Source organism: Aquarana catesbeiana, linkage group LG02, assembly GCF_042186555.1.
Source record: "Aquarana catesbeiana isolate 2022-GZ linkage group LG02, ASM4218655v1, whole genome shotgun sequence".
Classification (NCBI taxonomy): Eukaryota; Metazoa; Chordata; class Amphibia; order Anura; family Ranidae; genus Aquarana; species Aquarana catesbeiana.
In genome coordinates, this window is record NC_133325.1 from 445,223,083 (window position 1) to 445,250,493 (window position 27,411).

A 27,411-nucleotide genomic window follows, 5' to 3' on the forward strand; every position below is an offset into this window, starting at 1 on the left:
TGATTTCAACATGCCTGACGTTAACTGGAATTCTCAAACTTAAATTACAAGGAGGAGCAGGAATGTAATGGAGGCACTCAATGGGGTTTCTCTGAAACAGTTAGTAAAAAGCCCAACCCAAGGTGATCATATTCTAGACCTAGTACTGACAAATGGGGATCAACTGTCTGATGTTGAGGTAGGAGAAAATTTAGGTTCTAGTGATCACCAATTCCTTTTGTTTAATATTAAAAGAAAAAAAAATGAGGCCAAACACATCATTGCTGCCAAAGCACAAAAAGAGGAGGAAATTATTAAATCTATAAAAAAAGGAGATAAAACCTTTTTTAGGTATTTTTTCCCTTTATCAGTGATAAAGGGAAAAAATACAATGGGATCACTAAAACGGAAACTGGGCACAACACTTATGTTGAGGGACACCTGGATGCAGTGGCGGTTGATGGTATATATTTTTTGGTGTCGGCAAACAATGCACCCACAGCCACCTCAACCCCCCAGTTGATCGGCAGGTCACCTCCTGCCATCAGTTGGGTCACTGGCCCTGCACTTACCCCATCTATATCGCAGCGGCTCTTGACATCACGTTGTGCGTCTCCTCTCTCCTCTCCTCCATGCGCCGTGCGTCTCCTCCCTCCTCCTCCTAGGCGGCCAATCAGCTCCCCTTCTCCTTTCGGCCAATCGGGTGATGGGTGTAATGACCCACTTCCTGGTCGGAGGAGAATCAGTGTGACCAAAGCGAATATTCGTTCACTACTGTCACACAAGTGGATGTACTTGGGGAGTAGTGCTCTGCATCCCAAGCCCACCCCTTTTTGGACCCTTTTAGAGCCTCTGGCTCTAATCACGTGCTTAAAAAAAAAAAACCCCATTGGAACCCATGCGTCCGGCGCCCCGCATTTAGATTAGGGGGCCGGACGCATGGATAGGGAGGGTCGGTGGTGCCCTGTATGGACGGGCCGCCACTGCCTGGGTGTAGCAAAGTATTTAGGCAATTACTTCTGTTCAGTCTTCTCAGCAATAAATCATACTAACAATAACAAGTTTAGGGATCAAATTGATTGTAGTAATGATGGTTCATTTTCAATTCCTAGAGACAGAGGTAGCAGAGGAACTGGCTCTGTTAAAGCTCAATAAAGCAATGGGCCCTGGTGGTGTTCTAATAGAACTTCAAGGTATAGTTGTTGGGCCATAAACTGAAAAAAAAATTTGAATAGAGAGCAGTAGTCAGGATTGTGACTCCGCTCCCGACATTATCAGCACCCCATTTTGTCTCATCTAGCACATCTCTTCTGTTTAAAGCCCCTCTGTATATATTCAAACTTTGGGTGGGTTACTCCCTTTTCTTTATCCTGGTTGTTGAGCTGGATAGATGTCAGGGTGGACTCCCTATCTTCCACCAATATCCATTAAAACATAACGAAGGGACACGCTCTCCAATGCAAATATACTTTACTGAATCTTCAAGTCATCAAAATTATCAGATCATGTACATCAATAGCAGCTACTGTATACAGTTGCGAGCATCCCTGCTCTTCCTCAGGCTGTATGGCTTTGTGCGACACACAAAGCCATATAGCCTGAGGAAGAGCAGGGATGCTTGCAACTGTATAAAGTAGCTGCTATTGATGTACATCAAGGGTCTCAAACTGGCGGCCCTCCAGCTGTTGCAAAACTACAAGTCCCATGAGGCATTGCAAGGCTGACAGTTACAAGCATGACTCTCCCAGGCAGAGAGGCATAATGGGACTTGTAGTTTCGCAACAGCTGGAGGGCCACCAGTTTGAGACCCCTGATGATCTGATAATTTTGATGACCTAAAGATTCAGTAAAGTATATTTGCATTGGAGAACGTGTCCCTTTGTTATGTTTTAATATATATATATCTATATATATATATCTATCTACAGTGTTTTTCTGTCAATATGGGGTGCTGTGTGTACATTAATGAGGAAAAAAATTAACTTAAATGATTTTAGCAAATGGCTGCAATATAACTAAGAGTAAAAAATTTAAGGGGGTCTGAATACTTTCCGTCCCCACTGTATATATATATATATATATATATATATATACAGTATCAAAGTGAGTACACCCCTCACATTTTTGTAAATGTTTTATTATATCTTTTCATGTGAGAACACTGAAGAAATTACACTTTGCTACAATATTAAGTATTGTGTGTACAAATGGTATAACAGTGTAAATTTGTGCTGTCCCCTCAAAATAACTCAACACACAGCTATTAAAGTATAAACCGTTGGCAACAAAAGTGAGTACACCTCTAAGTGAAAATGTCCAAATTGTGCCCAAAGTGTCAATATTTTGTTTGGCCACCATAATTTTCCAGTACTGCCTTAACCCACTTGGGCATGGAGTTCACCAGAGCTTCACAGGTTGCCACTGGAGTCCTCTTCCACTACTCCATGATGACATCACGGAGATGGTGGGAGTTAGAGACCTTGCGCTCCTGCACCTTTGATGATGCCTCACAGATGTTTGATAGGGTTTAGGTCTGGAGACATGCTTGGCCAGTCCATCACCTTTACCCTCAGCTTCTTTAGCAAGGCAGTGGTTGTCTTTGAGGTGTGCTTGGGGTCGTTAGCATGTTGGAATACTGCCCTGTGGCCCAGTCTCCGAAGGGAGGGGATTATGCTCTGCTTCAGTATATCACAGTACATGTTGGCATTTATGGTTCACTCAATGAACTGTAGCTCCTCAGTGCCGGCAGCACTCATGCAGCCCCAGACCATAACACTCCCACCACCATGCTTGACTCTAGGCAAGACACACTTGTCTTTGTACTCCTCACCTGGTTGCTGCCACACACGCTTGACACCATCTTAACCAAATAGGTTTATCTTGGTCTCATCAGACCACAGGACATGGTTGAAGTAATCCATGCCCTTAGTCTGCTTGTCTTTAGCAAACTGTTTATGGGCTTTCTTGTGCATCATCTTTAGAAGAGGCTTCCTTCTGGGACGATAGCCGTACAGACCAATTTGATGCGGTGTACGGCATATGATCTGAGCACTGACAGACTGACCCCCCACCCCTTCAGCCTCTGCAGCAATGCTGGTAGCACTCATATGTCTATTTCCCAAAGACATCTTGTGGTTATGATGCTGAGCACGTGCACTCAACTTCTTTGGTCGACCATGGCGAGGCCTGTTCTGAGTGGAACCTGTCCTGTTAAACCACTGTATGGTTTTGGCCACTGTGCTGCAGCTCAGTTTCAGAGTCTTGGCAATCTTCTTATAGCCTAGGTCATCTTTATGTAGAGCAACAATTCTTTTTTTTCCAGATCCTCAGAGAGTTCTTTGCCATGAGGTGCCATGTTGAACTTCCAGTGACCAGTATGAGAGCGATAACACCAAATTTAACACACCTGCTCCCCATTCACACCTGAGACCTTGTAACACTAACAAGTCACATGACAACAGGGAGGGAAAATGGCTAATTGGGCCCAATTTGGACATTTTCAGTTAGGGGTGTACTCACTTTTGTTGCCAGCGGTTTAGACATTAATGGCTGTGTGTTGAATTATTTTGAGGGGACAACAAATTTACACTGTTATACAAGCAGTACACTCACTACTTTACATTGTAGCAAAGTGTCATTTCTTCAGTGTTGTCACATGAAAAGATATAATAAAATGTTTACAAAAATGTGAGGGGTGTACTCACTTTTGTGAGATACTGTATGTGCTTAGGTCAAATTTCATAAATGGGGTTTACATCCACTTTAAGCTTATGATCTACCAAAATCCCCAGATCCTTCTACTTAACCTTTCAGTGGCCATAAAGTTACAGCTGATCACTGTATATTTGTACATACTTTATTACTCTTTTCAGGTGAATAATTCTACCAGTGTTTTGTATTTATTTACTTTTTAAAAAATAAAAATAAAGTAATCCTGTTCAGTTTAAATGCACTATATACATTTTAATGTTCTTGCTGAAAGAAAGAGTAATTTTTTTGGAAGTTGCATGAAGCAGGATTGAGTGGGCAAGGATTGATGCTATAGGAAGGAGCCAGAGCTGCTCATTATTAGAATGTCCCAGGACTGGAGCATAAGAGCAGGCACTGTGGGCTTCTGCAGCAGAGAGGTCCCTACAATGTAGAAATGATTATCTTGAGTATCATTTCTTTTTTTCATGGTTTGTATTAATTTAGAGTGAGCCGTGGTGTACTGTCCATGTTGATGTAAATCATGTACAAAAATAGCAAATTTAAATTAATTATTACCTACTAGTTGCAGATAGTGCTTCCTATTTTCAATCCTCACAATCCACCGTGTATTAAAAGTCCATTGTAGTGTTTGCTATGGCAACTGAAGAGAACCTTTTTTTTCAAAACCATTTTTGCTATATAGTCACTGACAGGCATTTGCTAATTAATTCATAGCACTAGCATCACTAATTCTCATTATCACTTCTGCTAACTTGTGGTGGCTCTGGGAGACCAGGGCATTGTCATACATAGACACTGTCGGTAATGGGGTGAATTTTAAAGTTAGGAATGGGAGCGAATTTGGAAGTGATAGAGAAAAGGCTAATAGTTCAGACATCGTTTGAGTTGTGCAGTAAAGTATTTTTCCTAATTTATCTTGAAAAGTCACTGGTGTGAATGGCGGTCATTTTTATACATAGTGTTTGCATAAACTTTCTGAATTTATTATGGTAAGGTAACCAAAGTTGAAAGTTTTATGAATATATATATATATTTATATAGATATATACAGTATCTCACAAAAGTGAATACACCCCTCACATTTTTGTAAATATTTTATAGTATCTTTTCATGTGACAACACTAAAGAAATTACACTTTGCTACAACGTAAAGTAGTGAGTGTACAGCTTGCATAACAGTGTAAATTTGCTGTCCTCTCAAAATAACTCAGCACACAGCCATTAGTGTCTAACCCGCTGACAACAAAAGTGAGTACACCCCTAAGTGAAAATGTTCTAATTGGGCCCAAAGTATCAATATTTTGTATGGCCACCATTATTTTCCAGCACTGCCTTAACCCTCTTTGGCATGGAGTTCACCAGAGCTTCACAGGTTGCTACTGGAGTCCTCCTCCACTCCTCCATGATGACATCACGGAGCTGTGGATGTTAGAGAACTTGCACTCCTCCTCCTTCCATTTGTAGATGCCCCACAGACGCTCAATAGGTTTAGCTCTGGAGACATGCTTGGCCAGTCCATCACCTTTACCCTCAGCTTCTCTAGCAAGGCAGTGGTCATCTTGGAGGTGTGTTTGGGGTCGTTATCATGCTGGTATACTGCCCTGCAGCCCAGTTTCTGAAGGGAGGGGATCATGCTCTGCTTTAGTATGTCAGAGTACATGTTGGCATTCATGGATCCCTCAATGAACTGTAGCTCCCCAGTGCCAGCAGCACTCATGCAGCCCCAGACCATGACACTCCCACCACCATGCTTGACTGTGGCAAGACACACTTGTCTTTGTACTCCTCACCTGGTTGCCATTATACATGCTTGACACCATCTGAACCAAATAAGTTTATCTTGGTCTCATCAGACCACAGGACATGGTTCCAGTAATCCATGTCCTTAGTCTGCTTGTCTTCAGCAAACTGTTTGCGGGCTTTCTTGTGTATCATCTTTAGAAGAAGCTTCCTTCTGGGATGACAGCCATGCAGACCAATTTGATGCAGTGTGTGTTATATGGTCTGAGCACTGACAGGCTGACCCCCCACCCCAACCTCTGCAGCAATGCTGGCAGCCCTCATATGTCTATTTCCCAAAGACAACCTCTGGATATGACACTGAGCATGTGCCCTCAACTTCTTTGGTCGACCATGGCGAGGCCTGTTCTAAGTGGAACCTGTCCTGCTAAACCAGTGTATGGTCTTGGCCACCATGCTGCAGTCAGTTTCAGGGTCTTCGCAATCTTTTTATAGCCTAGGCCATCTTTATGTAGATCAACAATTCTTTTTTTTTCAGATCCCCAGAGAGTTCTTTGCCATGAGGTGCCATGCTGAACTTCCAGTGACCAGTATTAGAGCGATAACACCAAATTTAACACACCTGCTCCCCATTCACACCTGAGACCTTGTAACACTAACAAGTCACATGACAACAGGGAGGAAAATGGCTAATTGGGCCCAATTTGGACATTTTCAGTTAGGGGTGTACTCACCTTTGTTGCCAGTGGTTTAGACATTAATGGCTGTGTGTTGAGTTGTTTTAAGGGGACAGCAAATTTACACTGTTATACAAGCTGTACACTCACTACTTTACATTGTAGCAAAGTGTCATTTCTTCAGTGTTGTCACATGAAAAGATATAATAAAATATTTACAAAAATGTGAGGGGTGTATTCACTTTTCAAGTAGTCAGGAGAACTCAATTTTTTTAATTCTATCTGTTCTTAAGAAAAAAAGAGACAGCAGAGGAGCTCCAGGCTCTCTTCCAAAATACTAAAGGAGATGGTCAGAGACTGCAGACATACTACAGGAGACGATCAGAGACTGCGAACATGCTACAGGAGATGGTCAGAGCCTGCGGACATGCTACAGGAGATGGTCAGAGACTGCGGACATGCTACAGGAGATGGTCAGAGACTGCAGACATGCTACAGGAGATGGTCAGAGACTGCGGACATGCTACAGGAGATGGTCAGAGACTGCGGACATGCTACAGGAGATGGTCAAAGACTGCGGACATGCTACAGGAGATGGTCAGAGACTGCAGACATGGCACAGGAGATGGTCAGAGACTGCGGACATGGCACAGGAGATGGTCACATACTGCGGACATGGCACAGGAGATGGTCATAGACTGCGGACATGGCACATGAGATGGTCACAGACTGCGGACAATAATGCAGAGTTGTGGGGTGATGAAGGCACATAGAAGTCAATTCTATGATATGGACTTTTGTCACAGCGCCCCCCCCTCCCCCTCTGTACTTACATGCTGCTCTGCCGGTGCTGGTAGCAGCCTGTAATGAGCAGGGCGATCTGCCTGCTCACCATCTACCCCCGATCTCCATTCCAGCCGCCGGTGTTCCGCCGGTTGTCACATCTCTCCTGAGGTCAGCAGGGAATTCTCCCGGGAGAGCGCTCCGTGCGTAAAGCTGTTACTAGTGTGTGTATATCCCGCTCATGTGACTCTCGTCTGCGCCTCCCTCCTCTCAGTCTCTCCTGATGTCCGCCCGCCTCTCTTCTGACCTGATAGCTCCAGTCAGTGGGCGGGGCTGACATCAGGAGAGACTGAGAGGAGGGAGGCGCGGCCGAGAGTCACATGCACGGAGCGCTCTCCCGGGAGGGGGTGGGGCAAGAAATCGATTTTTCGGGTCGCATGCATCGATGCAGCATTGGGGACACCCGAATTGCGATGCATCGATGCTGCGATTAATTTCAGCAGCCCTAGCTGGTGTTAATATCATACTTTGGTTTTACAGCATTTCTTATATCTGGAACTTTTATGCGTTTGTATAGCAGTTATATGCATTTTAGTCAATGTTTCAGCGCTGCACTATTTTTTGTATTAAATCTAAAGGAATATTGCTAGTAAAAAAAAAAAAAAAAAAAAAAAGCTCTTGGGGGTTTAATTAATAATTTATTTTTATTTTTATTTTATTTTTATTTTTTTGGAATAATTCTCCTTTAAGGAAGTGTTTTAGGGATTGTGTCCTATGCCTACATACTTTTGCTAATAGGTATCCCTTATACCCATCTCAAAAAGTTGGGAGGTAAGAAATCTCCCCCTGAAGTCGCCCCAAAGTAGTGCAGGAACTACTTTTGGGAATCGTGCGGCATCGCACCAATTCGGACAGTTCCATTGCTGCCGATTTGGCCTGCAATTTGACATGTCAATTCAGAGCTATGTGAACATGGGTGAAGTTGCAAAGTGCAGGGACGAATTTGCTCCACTTTCAGGATGCACAAGTGACAATAGGGCCAAATTCAAAGGTATTATCCATGAATCTTATTCACACTGCTGCGACCTGAAAGTCACGCTATTTTGCTGCCACTTTGCCCTGTCCTCTTTCTTTTCTTCTGCTCTTGCTAACTTTTCCTTATTCAAAACCACACATACACCCTTTATCGGTTTCTCATCACTATAATTTTCCACCCATTAGCATCTCTATGTTCATTGATAAATAATTAATAAATATTTACAATTCACACCTGATATATTGATTTATTCTAACTAGAGACGGCTCCTTGCACCCCCCCTTGTCCGCCAGGGGGGGGGGATTTGTGGGATTCCTTTGTTAGCCGTGCCTGGTTCATTTGGGTGAGCAGATCTTTCCGTACTTATGTTACTACTGCCATACCTTGCAATTGTTCGTTTTCTTGTATATATTTTTTTCTTTTAATACATTGTTTTCTCATAGACCTCTCATCCTTCTGAAGAAGCGGTTATACCGCGAAACCGGTACAGGAATATTTATACCCCACCTTAACAGAAACTGTATAGGGGAAACCTGCTATTAGTTAGTTCTGTGTGGTGTATACTATACTATATTTTATAATCTGTTTTTGTATACATTTTTGTGTTTTTAAGATATTGTTTGTACACTGTTACAGAATAAAATTTTGTATTTTATTAATCAATTCTGTGGTTATATCAGTACCGAGAAAGTCCATTTAATTCCTTTTGGGTGTCTATGTGTATGGGTCAGCTTTGGCAACTACCCCCACATCTTCACCCTCCCCAATCACATTTATTTACTTGTAGGTGTGCTGAAAAGATTTGTTTTTTGGTGCACAATTATATCTTATAATTTCTATGGGTAAAAGTAAGATATTGCACTTCCCCAAAACCACCACCCCCAAAACTAATTAAAAAGAAGAAAGAAAACAAGCTCAATAATGTACTTTTATTTTTCCAGCAGAAACAAAATTATGTACATTTACTAGCATAAAAAATGTATATATTCTACAGGATATATGGTGCTACAAAACAGTTAGTAATTGGGTTTTAAGGGCCCTGCTCATAAGAGCGTACAATCTAAAATTTGTCTAAACCTTAGAGTGGACACAGCTTTACTTTCAGTGCATAACGGGTAACACATCACATTTTTATCTGCAAGATTATAGAATCATACATAACAGTCATTATTCTTACAAAGCATTCCAACATAATATTAAAAAAGGCATTTTCAAAATAGAACACCCACCACCAGCCCACAATCCACACACAGACCATGTTCTGCTGGAGGCTGTATTTCTGTGTACACGATTAATGTGACACTAGGTTTTTTTTTTTTTTTTTTAAATAACATATCATACTTACCTCCACTGTGCAGCTCGTTTTGCACAGAGTGGCCCGGAACTTGGTCTTCTGGGGTCCGTCGGCGGCTCTCTCTGCTCCTCCCCACATCAGATAACCCCCTGGGGGAAGAGCTCTTGGCGTCCATAGAGGCGGAATGCAGGACTCGGCCCCGTGTCATTGGATTTGATTATAAGCAGCAGGAGCCAATGGCTCCTAGAACCCAAGAACGGAGAACCCCAGGCAGAGAGAGAGCGCGTCCCCGTGGGACAAGTGCGAGGGCTCAGGTAAGTAAAACAAGGGGGCTGGTCACTGACAGGTGTTTTTTCACCTTAATGCTTAGGATGCATTAAAGGTGAAAAAATACAAACCTTTACAACCCCTTTAAGCAATGTGATCAAAGAGTAGAAGGTAAGCAGATGCTCCCAAACCATGAATGCATGGTCACACAGGAACAATACACACACAACATTGACAGCATGGCCACATAAACCCACTTTTGATGGAAAAAATGCACACAAATTTTAGCAAACAGCCCTAGTTGGGCATTTGAAATATCATTCCTTCTCCCCCCACAAATCACAGCAAAAAACCTGGCCTTCTCAGGCCAAACAAACCCCATACTGCAGCCCTTTATATAAGATAGGTTGTATTGTTAGCACACTGACACACACCCAATAGATGTACATGCCCACCAGTATCTTTCAATCTGTCTCGTGTATGTCTAAAGTGATTGCACCTGATGGGCAGGAACACATAATACTATTTGCAACTGTTTTAGCCCTTGGTTATGTGCATCAAATCTCCAACTACAGGCCAAAGATCGAAGGCCATTTGCATGCAGATAAACAAAGCAACAGTTTTCTAAGCATATGTACCCGTGCAGTGTAAACCCTACAATTTTAAATGTCCAAGTCCCTGGGCATGGTTAGTGCTAACAAACATTAACATCAGTCCCTGGCTGCAATGAGTTTCCAATCTAAAGTCCAAAACTAACTTTCTTACATTTAGAGACTATTTCGACAGGAGACAAATAAAATACCAGCATGTCTTTGGATTGTGGTGAGAAACCCACACAGGGAAAACAGCAACCCCAGTGCTGCTAGATGGAAGTGCTACCCACTTAGTAGCCTCACACATGTTGTCTGCGCCTCTGTGGTGTGAACCAGCCCTAAGTCCATAGCAATGCTCAGTGTCACAAGCAATATACAATATATTTGCCTAAGTATTGGGACGCCTGCCTTTATACGCACATGAACTGTAATGGCACCCCAGTCTAAGTTCGTAGGGTTCAATATTGAGTTGGCCCACCCTTTTCAGCTTTAACAGCTTCAACTCTTCTGGGAAGGCTGTCCACAAGGTTTAGGAGTGTGTCTAGAATGTTTGACCATTCTTCCAGAAGTGCATTTGTGAGGTTAGGCACTGATGTTAGATGAGAAGCAATGGCTCGCAGTCTCCGCTCTAATTCATCCCCAAGGTGTTCTGTTTTTTGTGCAAAAATACTAAACTATATACGCTAAAATATAAACTCGCTCTGAACGGTGAAAAAAGTGTAAAAGAGAAAACTAAAGCAGGTGACACACACAGTGCTACTCACTAGAGATGTAAATATAAAGAAATGCGGCGCTCACAAAACATGCAAGACTAAGTGTAAATATGTGCAGATATAAATAAACAAAGCAAGATTCATATAAGATAAAGTCCAAAAATATTCTAAGTGTTCTAATCCACAATGAAGAAAAACATTTTGGAAGTGCAGTGAACCACAGATGCTCCAGGACTTTTCAGGTGCAAATCAACACCCCCACATGTGTCCCCACTCACCAAATGGCAATGGCAGCTTTGCAGTCTGGGGGTCGCTTCAGACTTAAATGATGGTGTCCAGAGAAGTTCAGGGATAGTGATATGCACTTCAGATCAACAGATTGTTGGGATTTTTCAGCAGAATCGCCAGGCACCATGAATGGGCCCCTCAATTCCTCAAAGGGTGCTTCTCTTTTAATTCAAGCATTTTCTTTTACCTTAGCAACAGGGTCACTTCATTTAATGGGATTCCTATGCCCAGGAGCTACTGCAGTAATGAGGAATTGAGGGCACATTCATGGTGCCTGGCGATTCTGCTGAAAAATCCCAATAAGAATCTGTTGATCTGAAGTGCACATCACTACCCCTGAACTTCTCTGGACACTATTATAACCTCTAAGCCACAGAGCTGCCACATGTTAGAACCTCCTACACATAAATACTTCATTTTTTTGGACATATAAGTGGCGGAATTACATTACTCGAGAGTTATTCTTCTTGATTTATTCTGTGATATTTGGTGGGTGAGTGTAGAATAGTGATATTACCCTCTAATTTTTTGGAATTACATTTTGATTTCTGATGTTGGTACAAATATCACACAAAATTGTGACCCATTTTAAATTTGAATCAGCAATGATATTGTTTGTGGTTTGTAAAGACACCTGTGTAAGTTTGGGAAAAGATTGTTGTGAGATGGAGAGTTACAGTGGGGACGGAAAGTATACCGACCCCCTTAAATTTTTCACTCTTTGTTATATTGAACCCATTTGCTAAAATCATTTAAGTTAATTTTTTTCCTCATTAATGTACACACAGCACCCCATATTGACAAAAAAACAGAATTGTTGACATTTTTGCAAATTTATTAAAAAAGAAAAACTGAAATATCACATGGTCCTAAGTATTCAGACCCTTTGCTCAGTATTTAGTAGAAGCACCCTTTTAATCTAATACAGCCATGAGTCTTTTTGAGAAAGATGCAACAAGTTTTTCACACCTGGATTTGGGGATCCTCTGCCATTCCTCCTTGCAGATCCTCTCCAGTTCTGTCAGGTTGGATGGTAAACATTGGTAGACTGCTATTTTTAGGTCTCTCCCCAGAGATGCTCAATTGGGTTTAAGTCAGGGCTCTGGCTGGGCCATTCAAGAACAGTCACGGAGTTGTTGTGAAGCCACTCCTTCGTTATTTTAGCTGTGTTCTTAGGGTCATTGTCTTGTTGGAAGGTAAACCTTCGACCCAGTCTGAGGTCCTGAGCACTCTGGAGAAGGGTTTCGTTGATATCCCTGTACTTGGCCGCATTAATCTTTCCCTTGATTGCAACCAGTCGTCCTGTCCCTGCAGCTGAAAAACACCCCCACAGCTTGATGCTGCCACCACCATGCTTCACTGTTGGGACTGTATTGGACAGGTGTTGAGCAGTGCCTGGTTTTCTCCACACATACCGCTTAGAATTAAGGCCAAAAAGTTCTATCTTGGTCTCATCAGACCAAAGAATCTTATTTCTCACCATCTTGGAGTCCATCAGGTGTTTTTTTAGCAAACTCCATGCAGGCTTTCATGTGTCTTGCACTGAGGAGAGGCTTCCGTCAGGCCACTCTGCCATAAAGCCCTGACTGGTGGAGGGCTGCAGTGATGGTTGACTTTCTACTACTTTCTCCCATATCCTGACTGCATCTCTGGAGCTCAGCAACAGTGATCTTTGGGTTCTTCTTTACCTCTCTCACCAAGGCTCTTCTCCCCCGATAGCTCAGTTTGGCTGGACGGCCAGCTCTAGGAAGGGTTCTGGTCGTCCCCAACGTCTTCCATTTAAGGATTATGGAGGCCACTGTGCTCTTAGGAACCTTAAGTGCAGCAGAAATTTTTTTGTAACCTTGGCCAGATCTGTGCCTTGCCACAATTCTGTCTCTGAGCTCTTCAGGCAGTTCCTTTTACCTCATGATTCTTATTTGCTCTGACATGCACTGTGAGCTGTAAGGTCTTATATAGACAGGTGTGTGGCTTTCCTAAACAAGTCCAATCAGTATAATCAAACACAGCTGGACTCAAATGAAGGTGTAGAACCATCTCAAGGATGATCAGAAGAAATGGACAGCACCTGAGTTAAATTTATGAGTGTCACAGCAAAGGGTCTGAATAATTAGGACCATGTGATATTTCAGTTTTTCTTTTTTAATAAATCTGCAAAAATGTCAACAATTCTGTGTTTTTCTGTCAATATGGGGTGCTGTGTGTACATAATGAGGAAAAAAATGAACTTAAATGATTTTAGCAAATGGCTGCAATATAACAAAGAGTGAAAAATTTAAGGGGGTCTGAATACTTTCTGTCCCCACTGTATGCACCGTACACACGATTGGACTTTCCGATAACAAAACCGTGGAATTTAGTTTAAAGGTTGTTGGCTCCAACTTGTCTTGCATACCCACAGTCACACAAATGTTGGCCAACAATTATGAACGTGGGAACGTGGTGACCTACAAGACGTACGATGAGCCGAGAAAAAGGAAGTTAGTAGCCAGTGCGGCTCCTTCTGCTTGATTCCGAGCATGCGTGAACTTTTATGCGTCGGACTTGTGTACACACAATCGGAAATTCCGTCAACAAAGTTTTGTTGGAGCATACCCAAGGTCGGACTCTCAGCCAACAAGCTCACATCCAACATTTGTTGTCAGAAAATCTGATCGTGTGTACGGGGCATAACAAGTGAAAGTGACAGAGAAAAATATATTTTATCAAAACATTCCACATCCTAGCATTCTTAGGCCCCTTTCACATGGGCACCATCAGTTTAGCCACGTTAAAAATGTATCAGTTCTTATCCGTTGCTTCATCCGTCTTCTGTTCCGTTAATCTCCATTTTTATCCGCCTTCCGTTCCATTAATTGTCAGGAGCCAGGGAGCGTCTCCGCTCGCCGGGCTCCGGTGCGCATGCGCACGGGACGAGCGCTTCGCCGCACACCCGTCCGCGGCCTGATGGTGCGGCGCGCGCGGGTGCACGGCGGTCCCCGTGTGCGCGCCGTAGCCCGTGCGGGTGCCCGGTAGCGCGTCACGCTGACGCGCTCGCCGGGCACGGGGGCTATATCTGACGGCTCCAGCACCCAGTCGGGTTGCTGGTTTGTCGTCAGCTCTCCCCTGCTTCCTTGTGCCTGTGTTCCCTAAAGCCTTATAGTCTGATCTGTGTACCGAATCTCTGCCTGATTAACCACTACTCTCCTGGATTGTCCCTAGTGCTTGCCTGATCTGTGTACCGAATCTCTGCCTGATTAACCACTACTCTCCTGGATTGTCCCTAGTGCTTGCCTGATCTGTGTACCGAACCTCTGCCTGATTAACCACTACTCTCCTGGATTGTCCCTAGTGCTTGCCTGCTCTGTGTACCGAACCTCTGCCTGATTAACCGCTACTCTCCTGGATTGTCCCTAAGCACTCTGCCTGACCTGTGTACCGAACCCCTGGCCTGTTTAACCACCTCTCTGCTGGACTACCCTGATCATACCTGCCTATTCCCTAACCTCTGCTTGTGTTTGCAGCCTTGCTCCCCCCTGGATCTCGGGGCACCCGCTTCCAGCCTCTGAACCTGCTATTCACCCGGAAGCCCGTGCCTCCGCGTGCCCCCAGCCTCCTGTACCCATTTCGGGGGTCTGGGTGCGCGTGGTCGTAAGGGCGAGCCGCTCTCGGCATCTCGGCCTCGGTAAGTACGTGTTTGTGACAGTACAAACCAGCCAGATGTCTGAGGCCGACAGAGCGCGCTCTCCTTTGGAGATCTTATGTCAGCAAGTATCTACCCTGGCGGACTCCGTACAAAAGCTGCAAGAAGGCTACACACAAGTTGATAACCGCCTGCAGCAGATCTCCGGGTTACTACCCTCCGCAGCCGCAGCTCCTGCACCCAGCAGTGGGGGTCCGCTTCCTCAAGCTCCGGCCAACCCCACTGTGGTTATGGCCCTTCCTGAGCCCAGGGTCCCTACACCTGAACGGTTCTCGGGAGATCGCAAGAAGTTTAGGGCTTTCAAAAACGCATGTTCCCTATACTTCGCTCTACAGCCAAGAACCTTCTCTTCAGAGATCGTCAAGGTGGGGTTTGCCATTTCCCTGCTTTCCGAGGAACCCCAGGCTTGGGCCCACAGCCTGATGGAACAGCGCAGCCCTGCCCTGAACACTATCGAAGCGTTCTTTGAGAGCATGACCCAGCTCTACGATGATCCGCAACGCATGGCCACCGCCGAAGCTATCTTGCACCATTTGTCCCAAGGAAGAAGACCTATTGAGGACTATACAGTAGAATTCCGTAAGTGGGCGGCCGACACCAACTGGAATGAGCCGGCCTTACGTTACCAGTACCGCCAAGGCCTATCCGAATTACCCAAAGACGAGTTAGCCAGGATGGAGACCCCTGCTTCCTTAGAGGAACTTATTCAAGCAGCTACAAAACTTGATCGGCGCCTTAGGGAGCGGCGCTCAGAACGGTTTCAGCAGCCTCGCCCTGCCTGGGCATCACCGCGACCTCACTCCACAGTATCCCAAACTTCACCTTCAGTTACTACCGCATCGGTCCCTGAGGTCGAACCAATGCAGCTCGGTTTGGTCCGAGGTCCCTTGACCTCCGAGGAGAAACAGCGCAGACGGCAGTCTAACCTTTGCCTCTACTGCGGAGGAACCGGGCACTTCCTGCGCAGCTGTCCGATCAGGCCCAGTAAGTTCCCTCAGTCAAACATATTGAACTTTCCTAACCATAACATCCCCAAGGCTTATGTGATGTTGTTTGTTTCTCTGCAGCTTCCGGAAAAGGAGACTCGCCTGCAGGCCATCGTTGATTCCGGGGCCTGCAGCTGTTTTATAGATTCCGCCTTGGCACACAGATTGAAGATCCCTCTACAGACCAAAGAGCAGGATCTACAAATACACCTGGCCGACGGATCCCTTCCTTGCTCAGGCCCCATCACCCAGGAGACCCAACCTATTTCAGTCGTCACGGACTCCGGCCACCGGGAGTTCTTACGGCTTGACCTAATTCGCTCACCAATCTTCCCCATCATACTCGGCCTACCATGGTTGCAAGCCCACGATCCGCTAATCAAATGGAGCACCAAGTCAGTATCATTCCCTTCTCAGTATTGCTCCCAACACTGCCTGCTTCCGGATTCCAAAGTTTGTGCCACAATGGCGGTACCGCCAAACAACCTCCAACACGTCCCCTCTGAATATCTCGAGTTTCAGGAGGTCTTCAGTAAACAAATGGCTGACCGCCTACCACCTCACAGGGCCTACGACTGTCCAATTGATCTTCTTCCTGGCTCTGAGATTCCATTTGGCCGGATATTCCCCCTTTCTGAAACCGAGCTGGAGGCTCTAAAGCAGTACATAGATGAAAATCTTGAGAAAGGTTTCATCCGCCCTTCATCTTCACCCGCTGGAGCAGGTATCTTTTTCGTGGGAAAAAAAGACGGTACTCTTAGACCCTGCGTAGACTATCGACAACTCAACAACATCACAATCAAGAATCGGTACCCGCTGCCACTCATTCCTGAGCTATTCCAAAGGTTTCGATCGGCCAAGGTGTTCTCCAAACTTGACCTCCGGGGGGCCTACAACCTCGTCAGGATCAGGGCTGGAGACGAATGGAAAACGGCCTTTAGATCCAGATTCGGCCACTTTGAATATTTGGTGATGCCATTCGGCCTCTGCAATGCTCCAGCCACCTTCCAACATCTAGTGAATGACATCTTCCGACAATATCTAGATGACTTCCTGGTGGTGTATCTGGACGACATCCTCATCTTCTCCCCTACGCTAGAGATGCACAGGAGACACGTTAAAACAGTTCTCGCTATTCTCTTGCAACACAAGCTATACCTAAAAGCCGAAAAGTGTGAGTTTGAGAGATCAACCATACAATTCTTGGGATTCATACTCTCCACCAATGGGGTTGCAATGGACCCTCAGAAGATTCAGGCAATTCAGGAGTGGCCAGCTCCATCAAATAAGAAAGCAGTACAGAGGTTTATCGGATTTGCTAATTTCTATCGGAAATTCATCGTGGGATTCTCTGCCATTGTGGCACCTATTACTCAACTAACTCGGCAGCATCATTCGTTCCAGTGGTCCGCAGCCGCTCAAGAGGCTTTTCTTAAGTTAAAAGAACTATTCAGTTCTGCTCCAATCCTTTGCCATCCTGACCCGACTCAACCCTTCGTATTGGAGGTCGATGCATCAGAAATCGCAACCGGAGCAATCCTTTCCCAGAGACAGGGACCAAAGGCCATCCTGCATCCAGTAGCTTTCGCTTCCCGGAAACTCAGTCCACCGGAACTTAATTACGACGTGGGTGACAGAGAGCTGCTGGCTATAAAGTTTGCTTTGGAGGAATGGAGGTATCTGCTGGAGGGGGCAGTCCATCCGGTGATGATCTTTACGGATCACAAAAACCTTGAGTACCTCAGAACAGCAAGACGATTAAAACCCCGCCAAGCCCGATGGGCCCTGTTCTTCTCTCGTTTTAATTTCCATATTGCATACAGACCTGGGGCAAAGAACGGGAAGGCTGATGCCCTTTCACGAATGTTTTCCGCAGACTCCCAAATACCAACACCATGCACGATCCTCTCTCCTCAAAATTTTCTTGGATTAACCCAAGCAGACTTAATATCCTCCATCAAATCTTCATCAGACACATGTACGGAACCAGCTGTGCATTCCCTGAAAAAATATGAAGACCTTTTCTGGATCAAAGGAAAAATATTTGTACCACAGGTGACTCGGCCCCTAGCCCTTCAAATGTGTCATGATCACAAGATGGCAGGACACTTCGGGAACAAGAAGACGGCTGAGCTCCTTTCTCGTTCCTTTTGGTGGCCAGGATGGAGAAGGGACTGTAGGGAATATGTGGCGTCCTGTCTCCTATGCCAGAGAAGCAAGGGCCAGAACATCAAACCCTGGGGTTTGCTCAGACCTTTGCCCATTCCGGAACGACCTTGGGCTGACGTCTCCATGGACTTCATCGTTGACCTACCCAGCTCAGAGAATTTCTCCACCATCCTAGTTGTGGTCGACCGCCTTTCCAAAATGGCCCACTTTCTGCCCATGAGGGGTACTCCCTCTGCCGTGGAGACGGCCAACATTTTTCTAAAGGAGATCGTTAGGCTCCATGGGATACCAAGGAGTATCGTGTCAGACAGAGGCGTTCAGTTCACGTCCAAATTCTGGAGAGAACTGTGCAAGGCTTTGGGGATCAACATTTGCCTTTCTTCAGCTTATCACCCTCAGAGCAATGGTCAGACAGAGAGGACCAACCAGACGCTGGAGCAGTACCTCCGATGCTTTTGTTCGGGTTCTCAGGATGATTGGGCGAGCCTTCTCTCTTACGCGGAATTTGCGTACAATAATTCTATCCATGCCTCCACCAACCAGACTCCTTTCTGGACCAATTGTGGGTTCCATCCCACATCCTTTGCTAACAACATTCCAGAAACGGCAGTTCCTGCAGTCCAGGATAGGATAATCTCACTACAGTCCAATTTTCAAAGGATTCAAGATACATTACACAAGACCCAGGGGGACTATAAGAAACAGTACGACCGGGGCAGAAAGGCAAGTCCAAAATTTGACGTAGGAGACGAGGTCTGGCTGTCCACCATCAATCTGAAATTACCTCTGCCTTCTCGAAAGCTCGGGCCTAAGTTCATTGGGCCTTTTCAAATCAAGAGGATTATCAACCCTGTGGCGGTGGAATTGACACTTCCCAAAACATACCGGATTCACCCCGTTTTTCATGTGTCACTATTGAAGCCTGTGGTGCCCAGCCCTTTTCCAGGAAGAAAAGAACCTCCTCCTCCGCCAGTCAGAATTGATGGCGAGAATGAATTTGAAGTGGAATCCATTCTTGGTTGCAGGAAGAGGGGCAGGCAGTTACAGTACCTGATTCAATGGAAGGGGTACCCTCCCGAAGATAATTCTTGGGAACCCGCCAGGAACCTACACGCTCCACAGTTAATTCGAGCATTCCATCAAGATCATCCAGAACTAATGGCCAGCCTTGGCGTCCAGTGTCCGCCCTTAGGAGGGGGGCACTGTCAGGAGCCAGGGAGCGTCTCCGCTCGCCGGGCTCCGGTGCGCATGCGCACGGGACGAGCGCTTCGCCGCACACCCGTCCGCGGCCTGATGGTGCGGCGCGCGCGGGTGCACGGCGGTCCCCGTGTGCGCGCCGTAGCCCGTGCGGGTGCCCGGTAGCGCGTCACGCTGACGCGCTCGCCGGGCACGGGGGCTATATCTGACGGCTCCAGCACCCAGTCGGGTTGCTGGTTTGTCGTCAGCTCTCCCCTGCTTCCTTGTGCCTGTGTTCCCTAAAGCCTTATAGTCTGATCTGTGTACCGAATCTCTGCCTGATTAACCACTACTCTCCTGGATTGTCCCTAGTGCTTGCCTGATCTGTGTACCGAATCTCTGCCTGATTAACCACTACTCTCCTGGATTGTCCCTAGTGCTTGCCTGATCTGTGTACCGAACCTCTGCCTGATTAACCACTACTCTCCTGGATTGTCCCTAGTGCTTGCCTGCTCTGTGTACCGAACCTCTGCCTGATTAACCGCTACTCTCCTGGATTGTCCCTAAGCACTCTGCCTGACCTGTGTACCGAACCCCTGGCCTGTTTAACCACCTCTCTGCTGGACTACCCTGATCATACCTGCCTATTCCCTAACCTCTGCTTGTGTTTGCAGCCTTGCTCCCCCCTGGATCTCGGGGCACCCGCTTCCAGCCTCTGAACCTGCTATTCACCCGGAAGCCCGTGCCTCCGCGTGCCCCCAGCCTCCTGTACCCATTTCGGGGGTCTGGGTGCGCGTGGTCGTAAGGGCGAGCCGCTCTCGGCATCTCGGCCTCGGTAAGTACGTGTTTGTGACATTAATATTCATTTTCATCCGTTAATGTACACCTTTACATCCGTTTTTTCATCTGTTTTTGTATCCGTTTTCATCCGTTTACAGCAGTTTCTGTGCCTTTAAGGAAATTACCCAGAAAGCATTGTTCCTCCCATCCTACATTGCCATGCGTGAAAAATTTGCCAACTACTTTCTATCTCCATCAGGAGAAGTTTCATGGCAGTACCAATATATATAAATAATGCAGTGAAAATTTAAATGTATTAATAATTAATTTGGTTATTTCATTGTGTTTTGATAGCATAAAAAGACACAAAAGTACATGATATGTTCAAAACAGTTTTAGTTTTATTATTCTGCATAACCCGTTTAAAATAAAGGTTTTTCCACTTAACTGTTTTTTTATTTGTCAAAGTATGAACAAAGCATAAAATATGCAAAATTTTACAAAATTCGTAATTTAACATAAAAACCAGGTTACAAATCCTGCTAAAAAGAGGTGGGGGATGGGGAATAGGAAGTGGAATTTTGAGAAGAAGAACCAGAGCTGGTTTGGCTATTAGCTTGAGAAACATCGGCGGAATTTAGGCTAGTGTTTACACTCGGAGGATATGTTCCCTGTGAGGAATGAGCAGGAGAGGAAGCATAAGCAGGCATCTGGGTATTATGCATTGAGCTGTATGCACGCACAGGGGTCTGTGGATAGGGTGGTAGATATGGCTGGGCAGGAAGACATGGGGACTCATAGGAATATTGACGGTATGACCTCTGAGGGGGTTCATACTGGCTAATAGTGGGAAATGGCATTCCTGACTCGGCAGCTCTAATACATCCCCCCACATAATTAAATATACCCATATGTATCTCCATCTGCCTCTCTGCTGGTGCTTTTTGAAGTGTATGATAAATTGTCCTCAGGAAGGACGCATTTGAGTTATTTGGATCACAGAATGGATCTTTACTCTCCTGTCTTTTAAAGGAAGACATCTCGTCCATGAAGGACTTCATGGCTTTGTCCATCTCTGGATTTTCAGGCTTTTGGCCGCGCCATGAGGATCGTGATATTGTTTGCCTGTCATGACTAACCTGTAGAGAATAATATGCCGATTGGGAAATGCAATGGTGCCTTGGTGTACATCAGATAAAGTATAGTAATCAATAGTATGCTTACATGTATGGATCTTTGCGAAAAGCGTGGACATGCTGTCTCATCCACAGACTGGGACTGGCCTTCTCCCTCTTGTGTGGCTTGCTCACCTTCCTGCACTGCTTCTGTCTCATTATTGTCAGTGTTCTCCTCACACTCTGAGACGTTTGATGATGTACTACAATAAAAAGGATGAACATTTGGTCACAAAACCTTACTATATGGAGACCTACTTTTTTCACTTACTAGATGGAACATCCAAGCGTCACTTACGGTCTAACGTCCATGACTTTCCTTAGGAAGGACAACATTTCAAAGTAGACTAATTTTTATTCTTTGTGGTAGCTCCGGAAACCGCTTGCACACTTTGCCTCATCATGCAAATCTCTGCGAAAACGGTCTCTTAGAGAACGCCACCTTCTGTTAACTTCGAATCCTGTAAACACACATTGAGAAAGAATTTGAGTAAAGATCTTGACATTTAGATTATGGAAACATGTGAGTAATGTACTGTTCAGTCTCTCGCTGCAGCAGATCCAAACCATGTGGCACTCTGCTTTGTATGTATTGATATTTAATGTTTGTAGTAATGCATGTGAATTTGAGGACAGTGCACATCCTTTCTGGCCTCTCTGAAGTGTGTGCACCTTATCCCAGAAGGACATAATTTTTGTGTTTATTGCTGCCCTTGTTGCATGCTCAATTTGTGGTGACCTAAGCAAAAAAATATTGCTGTCCGTATGAATATGTTGATAGCATTCTGTGCACATGATGTTTAACCACTTACCCACTCTGCACGTAAACCCTCTTCCTAACCAGACCACTTTTCAGCTTTCGGTGCTCTCACATTTTGAATGACAATTACTCAGTCATGCATCACTGTACCTATATGAATTTTTTGTCCTTTTTTTCACACAAATAGAGCTTTCTTTTGGTGGTATTTAATCACCTCTGGGTTTTTTATTTTTTTGCGCTATAAAAGAAAAAAGACAGAAAATTCTGTAAAAAAATGAATTTTTCTTGTTTCTGTTATAAAATTTTGCAAATTAGTCATTTTTCTTCATAAATCTTAGCCAAAATCTATACTGCTACATATCTTTGGTAAAAATAACCCACATTGGTGTATATTATTTGGTCTTTGTGAAAGTTATAGAGTCCACAAGCTATGGTGCCAATCTCTGAAAATTGATCACACCTGATGCACTGATGGCCTGTCTCATTTCTTGAGACCCTAACAAGCCAGGAAAGTACAAATGACCCCTTTTTGGAAAGTAAACATTCCAAGGTATTTAGTTGGAGGCGTGAGTTTTTTGAAGTTGTAATTTTTTCCCTCAATTCTTTGCAAAATCAAGTTGTTTTTTTTTTTTTCACAAAATTGTTATATTATCAGGTTATTTCTCACACACAGTATATGCATACCACAAATTACATCCCAAAACACATTCTACTATTCCTCCTGAGTATGGCAATACCACATGTGTGAGACTTTTACACAGCGTGGCCACATACAGAGGCTCAACATGCAGGGAGCACCATCAGGTTCTTGGAGCATAAATTACACATATCATTTCTTGACTACCTCTTACACTTTTGAAGGCCTTGGAGCACCAGGACAATGGGAACGCCCCAAAAATGACCCCATTTTGGAAAGAAAACAACCCAATGTATAATCTATGAGGCATGATGAGTCTTCTGAACATGTCATTTTTTTCTACAAGTTTTTGGAAAATGTGTAAAGAAAATGAAAACAAATTTTTTTTTACACAACGTTGTCAATTTACACAATATTTCTAACACATAGCATGTACATAGCAAAAATTACACCCCAAAATAGATTCTCCTACTCCTTCTGAGTGCGGCGATACCACATGTGTAAGACTTTTCCACAGCCTGGTCATATAGAGACTGAGGCCCAACATACAGGGAGCACCGTCAAGTGTTCTAGGGGCATAAGTTTAAAATCTAATTTGACTACTTATTATACTTTTGTGAGGCACTGTAGTGGCATGGATGTGGCATGGATGAGCATGAATGGGGATGGATGAGCCGTGGATGGGGATGGCTGAGTATGGATGGGATAACTGAGCATGAATGAGTATGGCTGAGTACAGCAGGGTACGGCTGAGTATGGATGGGTACGGCTAAGTATGGCTGGGTATAGATAGGATGGCTGGGTACGGCTGAGTATGGCTGGGTACGGCAGAGTATGGCTGGGTATGGATGGGATGGCTTGGTACGGTTGAGTATGGCTGGGTACGGCTTAGTATGGCTGGGTACGGCTTAGTATAGCTGGGTACGGCTGAGTATGGCCGGGTATGGCCGAGTATGGCTGGGTATCACCGAGTATGGCTGGGTATGGCTGGGTATCATTGAGTATGGCTGGGTATGGCTGAGTATTGCTGGGTTTCACCGAGTATGGCTGGGTATGGCTGAGTATTGCTGGGTATCACCGAGTATGGCTGGGTATCGCCGGGTATGGCTGAGTATGGCTGAGTATGGCTGGAGGTGGATGGGATGGATGGCTGAGCATGGAGGGATGGCTGCTCATGGATGGATGGCAGAGTATGCAGAGTATGCAGGGATGGCAGAGTATGCAGAGTATGGATGGATAGCAGAATATGCAGGGATGGCAGAGTATGCAGGGATGGATGGATGGCAGAGTATGCAGGGATGGCTGGATGGCAGAGTATGCAGGGATGGCAGAGTATGCAGAGTATGGATGGATGGCAGAGTATGCAGCGATGGCAAAGTATGCAGGGATGGATGGATGGCAGAGTATGCAGGGATGGCAGAGTATGCAGGGATAGATGGATGGCAGAGTATGCAGGAAAGGATGGATGGCAGAGTATGCAGGGATGGATGGATGGCAAAGTATGCAGAGTATGGATGGATGGCAGAGTATGCAGGGATGGATGGATGGAAGAGTATGCAGGGATGGATGGCAGAGTATGCAGGGATGGATGTGGCTCTGTGTCACAGAGCAGTGCTGTGGGCACTACACATGCAGCCCACAGCGCTGCTGCCACCAATCTCTCCCCCTCTCCTCTCACACTTTACCGATCGATACAGAGAGGAGAGAGGAACCAGACATGGCGCGGTTTGTTTACATGTGATCGCTCCGTCATTTGACGGCTAAGTATGGCTAAGTCATTTGACGGAGCGATCACGTGGTAAATGGCCGATGTCAGTGGCCATTTACTGTGATCCGTGATGTGCCAGGTCCTCTGGACCGGACGGTCATGGATACTCCCGTGTACGTGCCCCAGGGGGCGTGCGGGAGCGCAATTCTGGGAGGACGTCAATGTATGCCCTCCTAGAGTTGTCAAACCGCCCTGTAGCTGTCAACTAATAACACAAATTGCTAATCAGCCAATCACATGGCAGCAACTCAATGCATTTAGGCATCTAGACGTGGTAAAAATGACTTGCAGAAGTTCAAACCGAGCATCAGAATGGGGAAAAAAGGGGTTCAAAGTGTTACTAAACCCACAACAGTAAAATCGATCTGTATATGCAGTAAAACATGCTTGTTATACTCATTGTCTAACCTGAGGGGTTAATCCTTTGCATTGGGTAAAAAGACTGATCCTGTATACACAGATCCTCCCCTTTTTGCATTGCCCCAAAACATGTCTGGATAAGACAGAGCAAATGGCGTCAGGATGCACATGCTCAGTTTTTTGTGTATTCCAACAGGGGTTTTTTTTTTTTTTTTTTGGGAGAATGCATGTGATCAGCACAGGGCCAATCAGCATTGTCCAGACAGAGGGTCAGGGGTCCTGCATCCTAAGAGGTGTCAGAGGAATAATCCTTCCAGCCGAGTCACAGTGCTCCGGCGCATGCGCATTTGCGGCCCGGCGCTACGGCGCACACACATGCGCACTGGCGCACACCAACGTGTCCCTTGGGCTGGCCTATAAAAATTGCTCTTGTGCTTAGACAAATTGCTGGTTTGTCTTCAGCTTCCTGTTAAATTGATCCTGTTTCCTGTGTCTGATTACCTGTTGTGACCCGCATTGTTCCTGACTCTTCTACTCTTCTCCTGGACCTGACTCTTGGCTTGTTTTACAGATTCCGCCTAGTCTCCTGTGTTTGACCCTCTGCCTGTGACCCGGACCTGCCTCCTGTCTCCTTGCCTTGACCCTCTGCTTGCTACCTGGACTTGCCTTGTGTCTCCCAGGCACCGTCCCTCAGCCTGTGATTGGATTTACTGATCTTCTGCGTTTGACCCTCAGCCTGGTTCTGGACTTTCTGTTTGTTCTCCTCCAGCAAGTCATCTCTTCTGCCAGTCTCTGCACAGCTGCTCATCCCTGCAAGGATCACCACGCAAGTCAACTCCTGCCTACTGGGTAGCCTGTGCCTCTTTGTGCCATTCACTCCCTGTATCACCTCCAGGGGGCAGACTGCGCTTAGTCGCAAGGGTGAACCACTCTCGGCATCTCGGCCTCGGTAAGTATTTCCCTGACAGTACAAACCAGCCATGTCGGAGGCCGACAGAGCACATTCCCCTCTTGAGATCCTGTGTCAGCAGGTTTCAGCACTCAATGATGCAGTTCAAAAGTTGCAAGAAGGCTACACCCAAATAGACAGTCGCCTCCAGCAACTTTCCAGGCCACCCACATCAGCAGCCCAGCCTCTGCCCCCACTAGTGGGGCCTCCTCTTCTCAAGTTTCATTTAACCCTACGGTGATCATGGCTTCCTCTGAACCCAGGGTCCCCAAACCGAAGCGATTTTCTGGCGATCGCAAAAAATTCAGAGCCTTCAAAAATGCCTGCTCTTTGTACTTAGCTCTGCAACCCAGGACTTTTTCCTCCGAAGTAGTAAAAGTGGGTTTTATCATCTCTCTCATGGCCAATGAACCACAAGGGCCAACAGCCTGATGGAACAGAGGAGCCCTGTGTTGAATTCAGTGGATACCTTTTTTGAAAGTATGGCACAACTGTACAATGACCCCCAACGCATGGCCACGGCTGAGGCAACTTTACACAACTTATGGAAGTGGTCGGCTGATACCGGCTGGAACGAACCTGTCCTTAAGTATCAGTTCCGTCAGGGGCTGTCTGAAGCTCTTAAAGATGTGCTGGCCAGGGTGGAGACCCCTGCTACCCTGGAGGATTTGATACAAGCAGCTACCAAATTGGACAGGCGTATGCGGGAGCGACGCTCAGAGCGCTTTCAGGTTCTTCGTCCCAGCTGGATGCTCCCCAAGCCGACCCCCATCCATCTGTCTTTCCCAGCTCCTCCAATCTCCACCACTCCTGAGGTCGAGCCCGTGCAGTTAAGATTGGTCCATGCTCCTCTCACCTCGGAGGAAAGACTACGTAGGTGTCAGGCCAACCTGTGCCTTTACTGTGGAGGTTCAGGACATTTTCTTCGCACCTGCCCTGTGAGACCTAATAAGTCCTACCCTCAATTTGTCATGGACTATCAAGTCTCTGGTATTTCACAGATTTATGTCACCCTCTTTGTCTCCTTACAGCTAATGGGAAAGGAAACCCGCCTGCCAGCCATAGTTGATTCCGGAGCGTGCAGCTGCTTCTTGGATGCTTCACTAGCTTCAAATCTACATATCCCTCTTTTGACTAAAAAACAAAGCCTCCTGGTACACCTGGCTGATGGGTCTCTTCCCCGCTCTGGACTTATCACTCAGGAAACTAGACCCATGCTTACCACCATGGACTCCGGTCATCAGGAGTTTTTGCGCTTTGACATTATCCCTTCTCCTATGTTTCCTCTTGAGGCTACCCTGGCTCCAGGCACATGAACCTCAAATCAATTGGAAGAAAAAATAAGTCTCCTTTTCCTCCCAATACTGTTCTCAACACTGCCTCCTCCCAGCTCCAGCCTTTTGCTCAACTATAGTACCAGTACCTGACAGTCTCCAACATGTACCTCCAGTCTACCTGGAATTTAAGGATGTTTTTGACAAACAGGCTGACCATCTACCACCTCATCGGTCTTACGACTGCTCTATAGATCTTTGCCCGACTCTGAAGTCCCTTTTTGCCGCATCTTTCCACTGTCTGAAACTGAATTAAAGGCCCTCAAGTCTTACATTGAAGAAAACCTAGAAAAAGGGTTTATCCATCCTTCCTCATCGCCGGCTGGAGACGGCATCTTCTTTGTAGAAAAAAAAGACGGCTCTCTGAGACCCTGCATCGATTACAGGGAGCTAAACAAAATCACCATTAAAAATCGGTACCCGCTTCCCCTTATCCCGGAGTTATTTCAACGTTTCCGATCCGCCCGCATCTTCTCCAAGTTAGACCTTTGTGGTGCCTACAACCTTATTTGAATTCGGGCTGGCGATGAATGGAAAACCGCCTTCAGGTACAG